The sequence below is a fragment of the Gracilinanus agilis genome, chromosome 2 (assembly GCF_016433145.1).
Source record: "Gracilinanus agilis isolate LMUSP501 chromosome 2, AgileGrace, whole genome shotgun sequence".
In the NCBI taxonomy this organism is placed as follows: Eukaryota; Metazoa; Chordata; class Mammalia; order Didelphimorphia; family Didelphidae; genus Gracilinanus; species Gracilinanus agilis.
In genome coordinates this window covers 212,088,151-212,100,107 of record NC_058131.1, presented here as the reverse complement: position 1 = coordinate 212,100,107, position 11,957 = coordinate 212,088,151, and the positions used below count along the sequence as shown (strand labels likewise).

General features: G+C 40.7%; 1 pseudogene; it reads left to right on the top strand.

Moving 5' to 3' along the window:
* The first annotated feature begins 695 nt into the window (after nt 1-695).
* Nucleotides 696-11,226, top strand: LOC123233480 (annotated as a pseudogene).
* Nucleotides 11,227-11,957: the final 731 nt, after the last annotated feature.

Genomic DNA, 11,957 nt, shown 5'->3' with positions numbered 1-11,957 from the left:
CAGGTTACCCAACCCAGATAACGATTTCCTCATATTCTGGCTCTGAGGTCAAAGCTTTGAACTACAAAAATCAGGAAACAAACAGGATAAAGGATCTCAGACCTGGGGTCCAACTAGAAGAAGAGTTTATAGAAGTATATCATCCTGGAACAGATGCCCATGGAGTATGAGGCCATTATGAACCCCAAGTGCAAATCCAAGATCAACTATGGGGGCAAGATTAAAAAAATTTTTGTTAATAATATTTTCTTTTTCCCCAGTTATATGCAAAAACAATTTTTAGCATTCATTTAAAAAAAATTGAGTTCCAAATTCTCTCCCTCCCTCTCCCTCTTTCTCCTTTCCCCTCCCTGAGACAGTAAACAATTCGATATAGGTTTTACATGTATGTGCAGTCATGTAAAACATTTTTCCATATTAGTCATTTTGTGGAAGAGATCTCAAATAAAAAAAGAAGAAAATGAAATCTAGCATGTTTTGGTCTGCATTCAGATTCTATAATTTCTTTCTCTGGAAGAGAATGGTATTTTTCATCCTGAGTCTTTGGACTGAGGGAACAAGATCCTTAAGAAGAACTAAAACAGCCAGGAGGACCCTTGCCATAGAGAAGATGCACTTAAAGAATCAGATCCTTAATGAGTGCTGTGTGGGTTATCCCAAGAAGATAGGTTACTAGGTTTTGATCTGGGATAATTAGCACTATGGAGCCTCAAGTATTAAATGGTCCTACAGCCAACACAACCATCTGACCATCCATCAATAGCCAAAACTTCCCTTTGCCCCATGCAAACCATGTCACCATGGACAACAGCTAGACAACCTCATTGTCAGCTACTTGCCCCAGAACATGACACAAGAGGAGTTCCAAAGCCTCTTTGGAAGCACTGGGGAGCCCGAGTCCTACAAGCTTATGTACAACAAGATCACAGGACAGAGTTTAGGGTATGGATTTGTTAACTATATTAATCCAAAAGATGCAGAGAAAGGGATTAACACTAAATGGACTCCAACTCCATCTGAAAACCATCAAAGTCTCTAAAGCTCATCCAAGCTCAGCATCTATCCAGAATGCAAACTTGTGCATCAATGACTTCCTGAAAATGGTGACCCAGAAAGAACTGGAGTAGCTATTCCCACAGTAGAGCTGCATTATCACCTTTCATGTATCCTAGTGGATGAAGTCATTGGCGTTTCTAGAGGCATGTGATGCATCTGTTTTGACAAGAAAATAGAGGCAGAAGAAGCCATCAATGGCCTGAAGGACTGACCAGAAGCCCAACACTTCTACCAAACCCATTACTGTGAAGTTTGCCAACAGCATCAGCCAGAAGATGAGCCAGGTCCAGCTCGCCCAACTCTACCATTCACCCAAGAGAAGACACAGGGCCTCTGCATCACCAGGGCCAGAGATTCAGGCTGGATGGCTTGCTTAAAATGGCTTAGAGTATAAAGAGTTCTTTTTCATCATTGTTAATAGGATGGCAAGCCTGGTTGGAATGAATATCCTAGGGTACACCGAGACCAGCTGGTGCATTTTTATCTCTACCCTGACTCAATCAAGAGTGTCCTCTGGCAGTTTTTGGTCTATGAGCAGCATCAAAGTCATCTTCAACATCAACACCAAGAAATGCAAGGAGTATTGTTTTGTCACCATGACCATTCATGAAGAGGCCACCATGGCAATCACCAGCTTTAACGGAAAACATCTGAGAGACTGAGTGCTGCAAGTTTCCTTAAAAACCAAGAAAATGCACAAATATGAATTTAATATCCTTATTATTATATTATATATTATGCTATAACATGATATATATGTATTATAAAAGTAATATATATTACTTTTTTTAATTACACATATATACATTAAAAAACATTCAGTGCATCAAGGGTTTGTTTTATTTTTGGAGTATTATACAAAACCCTTTCCTGGTACATCTCGAGATATCCAATGTTCTAATATTTAAGCAACACCGGCTTACTCAAACGGGAGGAGGAAGAGGAGAGAAAACAAAACTTTTTCAGACTTATGTTCAAACTTTGAGCTTTATATTTATAAGCCGGTGTTGCTTAAATATTAGAACATTGGATATCTCGAGATGTACCAGGAAAGGGTTTTGTATAATACTCCAAAAATAAAACAAACCCTTGATGCACTGAATGTTTTTTCATGGCTGTCATTGTTGAATAGGACCTATATCAATGATGATGTATGGGGATTTTTACCTAGCCAGCTAACATACACATACACACAGACACAGACTAACACACACACACACACACCCACACCCACACACCCCCCCACACACACACACAATTAATGAATTAGTTAACCCCATTATAGATCTTCAATTAATTAATTAAGAATATTTTGCCATGGTTACCTGATTCATGTTCTTTCCCTCCCCTTCTCCCACCCTCTCCTGTAGCCAACAAGCAATTCCACTGTGTTTTACATGTGTCATTGATCAAGACCTATTTCCATATTATTAATATTTGCATTCGGATGGATCATTTAGAGTCTACATCCCCAATCATATCCCCATAGACCCATGACAAACACAATTTATACAAAGCAATGGAATTAAAAAAAATTCTCCCTTTAAAAAAATTATTCCAATCAGATTGGTAAACCCCTCCAACTTCAAATTAAAGAGGAATAATAAAATTTGCAAAACAGGAAATAAGAAACTTGATCAATTTTTAAAGTTTTCTTTTTCCTTTTTTCTATATCCTTTGAACTCAGTAGCCGACTATTAGGGGCACGGGGCCCCGGGTGCATCTGATGATACTAACAATTTGATATTATTAATGCTGCCAAAGAGATATTCTCAATGCTGAAAATGAGTGTCAAGAAAAATCTATTTTTATAAAATGAAAAAAATTTCATCAGAGAATCTGGATTTGAGGAAAAAAATTTGACTAGATAATTTAAGGGAAATTTATAATTTTGTCACATTCACACTGCTCTAGTTTAGAAATCAAAACCAGATTCATTTTTAAACATGTTTTAAACCATATTTATAGCATGTAATAATTTTTTAAAAATACTACTATAAGAAAGGAGAGGAGAGACGGATCTACTCAGAGTACCATAGTTCCCCATGGTCAAAACCCAAAAGTAAGGAAAGAAGATGTAAGATAGTTTTTCTTAAGACATCAGTATAAGATCCCAACAGAAAAAAACAACTTAAAAGATTAATTTTTTCTTCCAGTCAAAATCTTCCCTCGTTTAAGCAGCAGGTGCTATGAAATTATTTACATGTTCTTAGTGTCATAGTTCAATGTGATGTGTTTAGTAAAAAAAAGAATTAAATCCCAAAAAACTACATTTGCTTTAAAATTTGTTAAGGAATTCTGACATTGACTTTGTTGCTTGTGCTAATAGAACTGGGCTGTCAATAAATTAGAAACACCATTTTTGGTTTTTGCTTGAATCACTTATTTTTTACTTGCCAATGTTGAGTTCTGAATTCTCTCCCTCTCTTTCTCCTCCCCCTAAGACAGTAAACAATAGAATCTAGATTTTACATGTGCAATCATATAAAACATTTTTCTATATTAGTCATTTTGTGGAAGAGTTCTCAAAAAAAAAGAAGAAAGAAAAGTGAAATATAGCATGTTTTTGGTCTGCATTCAGATGCCATTATTTTTTTTTCTTTGGAGGAGAATGTCATTTTTCATCATTATTAAAGTTTTGCTTCTTTGTTCATTTAAACTATGAAAAGAAGCATATTATTGTATCATTTTGCTTTGTGTGTATTTGTATATGTAAATATGTGTATGTGCATAATATCAGTAGTATATATGTACAATATAAATAGCTAATAAGTGTTTGAGGTCAGTTTTGAACTCAAGTCTTCCTGACTGCAACCTCAGCACTCAATCCACTGAGACATCTAAATTACCTTTTATCTATTTATTAACTATGGATGAATATGGGTAGCTTGGTGACACAGGGTATAAAGCGCTGGACATGGAGTCAGAAAGACCTGAGGTCAATCTGACCTTAGACATTTACTGTCTGTGTGACCCTGGGCAAGTCATTTTTACTCTGTTTGCCTCAGTTTCTTCATCTGTGAGAGAAGGAAATGGCTAACCACTCCAGTATCTTTGCCAAGAGAATCCCAAATGGGATCACAAAGTGTCAGACAAGACTGAAAAGACTGAATAACAACAAAGTTATGGCTTTTAGATATTAGGTGGAAGTAGCTACCACTTAATCCCAAGATGGTTGTAAGGATTAAATGAGATCCTTTGTAAAAAAGTCAATTTGTAAAAATTGTTTAGCCCAGTGCCTGGTGCTCACTAAATGGAAGTTTCCCACCTTCTTGTAGGCTGTCTCCCCTAGTTGAGTTGTAGGTTCCTTCAGAGTAGGGACTATTTCACCTTTGCTTTTGAGTCCCCAACACCTAACAGTACTAATAGAGGAATCAGCACTTAAAGATTGATTGCCTTTTACCTACTTGCCTAGTAGTGAGACATCTGAGTCAAAAGGTATGAATAGTTTATAGTGACTTTTCTCATATAATTCCAAGTTGTTTTCCAGAATGGTTGGATCATTTCACCAATCCTTTATCCTGGGCTATATTAGCATGCCTGTTTTTCTGAAGACTCCCCAACACTGAATTTTCACTCACTTGGTTTCTTCATGTGTAATACAAGGATAATACCTTTCCTGACTACCTCCCATGGCCATAGTGAGCATCAAAGACATGACTGTGTGAAATGCATTTTGATCATTAGAATCTGGAAGAATCCAACTTGAATCTAAAGAAAATTTAGTAGCAGGGAAAGAATTTTGCTGCAATGCTATGCTCTGCCTCCACGGTGGCCAGCCCTTGGTGCCTCCTAGAGACACGGAGGGGACCCTGAGTTCTCAGACACAGTGCTAGGGGATCCCAGGTTCTGGCAGGGCCTGCCACCTGGATCTCCTGGCAGGAGAAGCCTAGCATCCTCAGATTAGCTGTTGGAGACAAGCAACTCGCAGACACTCAGCTAAGGACTAGAAGAGGCGAGCATTGGAGGTGGACGCACACAGACAGAATTGAATCCCAGGGAGCATCTTGTCTCTATTCGCATATAGGGATTGTTTTACCAGGGCCTGAGCCTATTCAGCAACTGTGAGCAGGGACTGTCCATCAAGCGCTCATTTCCCGCATGCCATAACTACCTTTGAACACTAGAGGATGCTCTGGGGCAGCAATTGAGCTCTCTTTGGCTCTCAGGAAGCTGATTGTCTCTTCTCCCCTAGTCAATGTCAAAACTCCCTTCTGAGTCACCTCTTCCATTCTCTTTAGTACATCCAGTCTTGGGATGCAGAGTTGATTTTCAGAAGAGGAACCATTAAATAAACAAGCAAACAAAATAGACATTCTTACATTATAAAGAATCATTATGGATTAAAATAAACTGAAGTTAGAATGTCAGAACAGTAATTCTATGTGAATTAACACCATTTGTAGCACTAGCAATAGCCCTGGAGTTGTTAGGGGATGATCAAAGGGGAGATTAGTAAGCAAGAGTTCTTTGTTAATTGGATATTTGCAGATAAAATGGTAGATTCCATAGATTGTAGTTTTAGAGAATATGTATTTTAATTCATTATCTGTATAACTTCTCTGGGCCCAATTTTCCTTATTTGTAAAATCGGTATGCCAATAAACCTTTATGAAGCATCTGCCATGCAGCTAAGGTGGTGCAGCAGATGGAGCTTTGGGCCTGGAATTGGGAAGACCTGCTCCAGATGCTTACTGTGTGACCTTGGGCAAGTCATTTATAACCTTTGTTCATCTCAGTTCCTTCGATTGTAAAATGGAGGTAATGATATCACCTTTTCCAGGGGTGGTTGTGAGAATCAAATAAGATAATATTTGTAAAAAGTGTTTATCTCAGTACCTAACACATTGTAGTTGCTCTATACATGTTTTTTCCCCTTCCCCTACTCTGTGCTGGGGTTTGTGCTAAGTGCTGGAGATACCATCAGAGGCTTGCATTAAATGATTTCTATGGTCCCTTCTAGCTACAAATCCTATGATCTTGTGAATGGAGAGGGCTTTTTAAAATTGAGAATTTAAAATGAATACATGACATATCAGATGGAGAAGCTCTTCACAGATCATTTATTTCATTCAAATGAGTTTGGGAGATTTTCTAGAAAAGATCCATTATCAGAAAATCAGCTCTTTTTGCTGAAAAGAAGTCGCTGAGAACTGCTAAGCTAATGTCCTGCCAAACTGGAAAGGCAGAAGAGTGTTTTCTATAAAGAAATCTTTAAAAATGCCCTTTTGAGCCTAAAATAAACAATGAGATTTTACAGGCTTATAGGCAGCCTCCAAGAAAAGACAGGATCCCATAAAACCTGGAACAGACTGAGGATGGCGCAGCACCACACTTGCCTACTGGCTGGACATTCCCCTCCAACATGGTCTTCTTTCTGCTTGGTGCTGGAAGGACCTCAATTAGGATTATCACAGGATCATTGATTGAGAGCTGGAAGGGATCACAGAATCAATTCCACATGTCTATCCCCCTCATTTTGGAGCCCCCTAGAGCTCACACAGATAGTAAATGGCAGAGTTGGGATCTCGGACTCCATGCTCAGACTCCAAATTTACTTGTACCATGCTGACTTGCTCCAATGAAAGGTGGCTCCCTCCCAGCATTTGACATTAAAATCAAGAGGACACTGTCTAGAGTCATGATTCCCAAAGTGGACACCACTGCCCCCTGGTGGGTACTGCAGCGATTCAGGAAAGTGGTGATGGCCACAGGTGCATTTATCTTTCCTATTAATTGCTATTAAATTAAAAAAAAATTAATTTCCAGGGCACTAATTAATATTTTTTTCTGGAAAGGGGGTGGTAGGCCAAAAAAGTTTGGGATCCACTGGTCTAGAGGGAGATAAATCCCTTCTGCCTCTCCTGCCTGGGTGGAATACATGATGAGATTCTTTCCCCCTAAGAGTCTGCAGGGTAGAGGTCAGAACTGGTGATGGATAAGAACAGCCAAGGGTAAAAAATGAGACAAAAACCTGTTGGAGACTAGGAGCCCTGGTGTGGCAGAGAGGAGGTAAAGAGAGGCTGCCTCGCTGTCCTTGGGGACTCTAAGCCCCCTGGCCCAGATGAACTATAGTCTAGGGCCCTGGGTACTTCAAGAACCAGGAGATTTGCAAATGAGGGATATGGAGTGTTCTAGGAGGGCTAGCTCCTCTGGTGTGGAGTTTGTGAGAGCTTTTCAAGCTGCTCATCCACCTTTGGTGTCCACCCAGTATTCATTTCTCACCTGAGTCCAAGAGGTCTTACAGATGGACTAAACCAAGTTGAGAGTAGTCAACAGACCCTAAACCCTTAGTTGAGAGGGTGCCTACCTCGGAAAGATTTCCCCTAGCAGAATGGGTGGAAGCAAACAGTTTGTTCCAGTGGCCATAAAGATAGCTGATGCAGGAGCTGTGTGTGGAACACTTGGAACTTGTCAGACACTGAAGTGCCTCTGGAACCATTGCCACTCATTTTGAGTTTTTGTCTTGCTGCCGGACTTTGATGACTGGAAGAGAGAGTAAGGCAGATGACTTTGTGTGACTCTGCCACTTTAAATCTTTTTTCTTTTCTTTTTTTATACTCTTACCTTTTGTCTTACAATCAATACTAAGTACTGGTTCCAAGGCAGAAGAATGGTAAGGGTCAGCCAAAGTGGGAGTTAATTGACTTGCCCAGGGTCATAGAGCTAGGAAGCGTCTGGGGCCAGATTTTTTGCCTCCCTCACTTGAATATAATGCATGCACAAGTCAGGATATCACCCCACGATGTCATTGGTCCTAGTCTAAAACAAAGGATGAACAACAAATTTGCACATGGTGGATTGGCCAGATCTAAGAAGTTTGAAACTTCAAAAAAAGTCTCCCATGGAGTGTCTTAGGCTTCCGTTTGTAAGATGGGGCTATTTTGTTCTCTGAGGCCAAGCAGAACCATTCCAACTCCCATTTCCTTTGAAAACTTGGAAGACAGTTTTTCCTCCCTCCAAAATTCTCTCATCCCTAGTTCCTCCAGCTAATCTTCATATGGCATCTTCAGATGTGGCTTCAACTAGATGAACTTCCTTCTAACCTTGAGGTTCTGTGATTCTGCGCTCAATAGCCTATAACTTGGGCTAAGCCAGCTAATCAGCCTAAGCCTATTTTTCCTCTTTGGTAAAATAAATATAATAACACTTATGTAACTTCTCTGGAAGGGTGATTGTTAGGAAACTTATTCCAACAAGAAAAAGAGAATGGGCTTGGAATCAGAAGAAAGACCCAGGTTCAAATTGAAGCTCTTCTAGTTTCTAGCCATGTGACTTCTCTGGCCTTGACTAGAAGAAGCTTCTGAGCTCCTTTTCAGCTGGAAGACTACATTCTTATGATTTCCAAGATCAATTAGTCATCTGTGTGGGAGCTTGCTCCATTGACAGTAGTCAAAATCCTTTTATGCCTTAGTAAGCTTTGTTAGGATTGTCTGTAAAATAAAGGAATTAGATTAATAATCTCTAAAATCCCTTCCCATTCTGAGATTCCATAGTTCTAAAATGCAATGATTCCATGAATCCAGGATTCCAAAATTATGGAATTGTGGTGGTTGTCGTTGAGTTGTTTTTTTTAATTTGGTTTGGTTTTTTGGTCAGAACTCCTTTTATTCCTTGGCTGAGGTTTTCTTCTTTTTTTCTGTTTTCTATTTTGGTTATTTGTTTAGTCTTAACTCTGCTACTAGGCTGCAATGAAATCTCCCGTTTTGTAAGATTTAGAATCCTGGAGGACAAGGACAGACCTATCTTCTTTATCTTTCTTTCTCCCCAAACCACATAGAATTGGGTCTGGTTTGAAATTCCTGCTCTGATGCTAACTAACCAAATGACCTTGAGCCAGGAACTTGTTTCTCTCCAGGCTTTAATCCTTTCACCTGTCCTTTGTGGGGACCAACACCAGCACAACACATGTCTCTTAAGGTTGTTGTAAAGATGGAATGAGATCAAGTATGTGGAGTGCTGTGCATGTGGGGAGAAATTAGAGTTTCATCCAAAGAATTTGACAGCTCAGGCTGATTCCATGGTGAGGAAGCGCACTCGAGAATAATAGAGTGGCTCTAGGTAGTTAGCTAGTTGGGATAGTGAGATAGCTAGTATAGCTAGTAAGGTATAAGGAAGTACCTCAGGGGTTTTCAACAGTGCTTTTTATCTTGATTAGTTACCAAGGAAGGAGTCATTTGTTTGAGAAGTTGTTGCCCTGTTATTCCTAATGAACTGATGCCACTTTACCAGTGAGTGGTTCAGTTGGTTCTGTGTGGCTTTACCCAAGATTCACTCTTTTTTGCCCACTGGGGGTGGGGGTGGGGGTGAAAAACCACAATGTGAAGGGAATGCTGATGATATGTTAAACACCCCTGGGCAAGTTCCGGGTCCAATTTTGCTCTTTCTGTGCTGGCTCTAAGGAAGGCAGTCATGGAAATTGAGCATTGTTGGAACCTAGTCCTGCGTGTGCCTGGGAAACTGAGCCCCCTCACCCAAGAATTTGGGTTATGGGATGTCAGGAGTTTTCTCATGTAATTATAAACTAAGCAACCCATATGCCTTATCTGAGTGTGGCCCCATATTAATCAACTAGTTACTGTTTCCTTGCTCTTTTGATGTTTACAGCTCTTTGGCGGGGTTAGTGGGGCACCTCTTTTCATGGCAGCCCACATCACTATGTAGCCATCACGTCCTACACACGTGAGCTTTCTCCTTGTCCTCTCATGTCAGAGCTCTCCTATCCCCCATACAGAGGATTCACGTACGTTTGGGAGACTGAATTTTCTTTCTCCTCTCCGCTTTTGGTTTCCTTGGATAAATTCCCATTTGGATAAATGGGGGAATTTGGGTCTCTGAAATGACCAGTAGTCACCTACTCCATTTTTAAGCACATAAGGTTCATGCGGCACAAAAGAATAAAGACAGAGTAAATAGTGTCATGTCAGAAGCTCTCGAAAAATATCACTGCCAACTGAGATAATCCATTAAGTATATATTAAGTGCCTATTCTGTGCAAGGCTCTATGATTGGCACTGGGAATGAAAAGACAAAGTGAAAAATAGTTTTTGCCTTCCAGGAGCTTTTATTCTGTGGGGTGATATAGCACATAAAAGGATAAGTATATCATGACATTTTTTTTAAACCCTTACCTTCCATCTTAGAATCAATACTGTGTATTGGTTCCAAGGCAGAGAGCAGTAAGGGCTCAGCAATGGAAGTTAAGTGACTTGCCCAGGGTCACACAGCTCGGAAGTGTCTGGGGTCAGATTTGAACCTAGGATTTCCCATCTCTAGGTCTGGCTCTCAATCCACTGAGCTACCCAGTTGCCCCTTATCATGACTATTTGAAGAGGAGCGAGAGCGCTAACCATCTCTGGGGATCCTAAAAGGCTTCTTGTAGGAAAGAGCTTATGAGCTAAGCCTTGGAGGAAGCCAAGGATTCCAAGGAACAAAAGTAAGGAGGGAGTGAACTCAGATGGAAGGGATAGCCTGTGTAAAGTCACAAAAGTAGAAGGTGGAGTAGTAAGTTTGAGGAACATCCAATAGCTCCATTTGGCAACTACCCCATCTCGAGGATCCAGTATGGTCTCAGGCACTTATGGCCCACAGTGGGCTCCTATCAGGGATACTGTAGGCTTTCTTCTGGCTGTGGCCACACTATGTTACTCAACCTAGAGTTCTCTTCAGTTCCCAGCAGAGAGTGCCCACAGCCTTGTCATATTTACTAATACAGGGGCGTGATCCCAGCATCTTCCAGCTGTTAGTGTCTCCCCTCTTTAACCTCCAACTTCCCCTAATTTCCTTATGTTTATTTTAAACATTTTTTACATACATATATGTTGTTTTCCTTAATAGAATATGTGTACTCTGAGGGCAGAGAATTTCATTTTTGTCTTGTATCACTAGGTCCCGACACAGCACCTCGCACAGAGTGGGTACCTAATAAATGCTAACTGATCAGTTGGCTTCCATCATCTTTTATCACTCTCTGCAGGCAGCGTCCCAGCTCAGTCATCTCTCTGATGGGGTGACAGATCCTCTAAGGCACCGACAATTCAACACTACAGCATTGGTGCCTCCGGGTTGTAGCCCCCGACAGGCTCTTGTTTCTAAAGGTCTGTGGCCAAGCTCAACATCAAGGCCCAGGCAAACTTCTGTAGTCTGGAACTAGAGGCTCCATTGCACTAGAAAGGGGTGGAAGTCTTGTAGGAATGGGTTTTGATGTAAGCTTGTGTTGTGTCCTTGGTTCTGTTAGTACAGCTTTGTTGCCATGAGGATGGCAGATGGGGAAGGGAGGCTAAGTGAGCTCAATCAGGGACCATCAGTTCCTGGCTTTTTGAGAGTTTTTTTAGTCTTCTTTTGAATTCTGAGTGCCCTAGAGACCGGGGAATCAGCTGAAATGACTTTATCTTTGGAGTATAATTTCTGTTTTGGAGAGGTTTGAGTTATCATTGGGATTGGAGAAAATGTCTAACCCACCATTGTGGCTCTCATGTGACTCAGGAACTCTAGTCTGGGCATCTCTGCCTTTAATTTCTTTAATTTCTTCTACTTCCAAATATTGTCTCATACGCCACCCATCTTCAGAATACAGGTTTGTTGCCTGGCTCCTGTGGCCACCAGTAAACAAGGAGTTTGGGACCATCCAGTGTACGTAGGTGCATGAGGGCTACGAGTAAGCTCCACTCTCCTAGGGCCTCCAATCATGCGGTAACCAGCAGAAAGGCAGCTACTGCCAGAAGTAGTATCACCCTCCCCTACACAGGAAGGGCGACCCTCTGGGCTAAAACAGCTCTCGTGCCCTTTTGAATTCTTTAACAGCGTTTCCTATTTACTAGGATTAAGGCCTAGATAATTAATTAATAGGTCTGTATTTTGGAGCAGCTCGATGGAATAGTACATATACAGCACCAGGCCCA